The sequence below is a fragment of the Cariama cristata genome, unplaced genomic scaffold (assembly GCF_000690535.1).
Source record: "Cariama cristata isolate BGI_N322 unplaced genomic scaffold, ASM69053v1 scaffold22673, whole genome shotgun sequence".
Classification (NCBI taxonomy): Eukaryota; Metazoa; Chordata; class Aves; order Cariamiformes; family Cariamidae; genus Cariama; species Cariama cristata.
Window position 1 is genome coordinate 14,654 of NW_009609251.1, and position 696 is coordinate 15,349.

The window sequence follows — 696 nt, forward strand, 5'->3', positions numbered from 1 at the left end:
GCGTTCCCCGGGGCAGCGGGAGGAGCAGCCTGACACCGTGGCCCGTCTCCTCCTGCCTTTTCCTTGGGTTTCAAACCTCCGATCCCTAGCTTTTATTTATTTATTTTACTTTTCCCCTGCGGCGACTCGTTTCTCCTCGTCCTCGTCCTTCTGTAGACCCTCTCCACTATTTCTGTTGATGTCTGGCTTTCAGCTCCTCCTCTTGGACTCTTTCTGTGCTGCCTACCAAGGTATTCGATCCCCCAAGCTTATCTTTTCCTGCCTCCTCCTCACCCTCCCACCCAGTGTAGAGAGGATCTGCCTTCATGGAAGAGCAGAAGACCGAAGGACGGTGCTTAGAGATGGGTAAAGAACCAAAAAAAGAAAAACAAAAAAAGAGGAGCAGCCTGCGTGTGATGGGCTTCTCCTGCTCCGTGCAAAGCAGAGCCGGAGCCCGGCAGGGCAGCGCACCTCCGGATAGAAGGCAGGGAAGGAAAAACACCGGAGCAGGATGGGTCTTGCATGTGATGGTGGCACGCTCGGCGCGGCCGCGTGCTTTGGGGCTCCGGCACTCGAAAACCGAGTCTGCCTTGTCCGAGAAGTTGTGGGTGAGGTTTGACCCACAATGTTTGTGCGGAGGTAGGCGATGCTGGAGCCGCGCTGGAAGTCACCCTTGATGGTGTCAGGGAACCCGGATTTCTGCAGCCTCGAGGCCAG

At 56.3% G+C, this 696-nt stretch overlaps 1 protein-coding gene across 1 annotated transcript in view; it reads left to right on the forward strand.

Annotated features, from left to right (window-relative positions):
- The window catches only part of LOC104159548 (alpha-actinin-4-like), a gene marked incomplete at both ends in the record, with an annotated part of 14,940 nt that overhangs the window by 13,622 nt on the left and 622 nt on the right, over positions 1 to 696 (forward strand). The gene's annotated exons all lie outside the window — the stretch shown is intronic.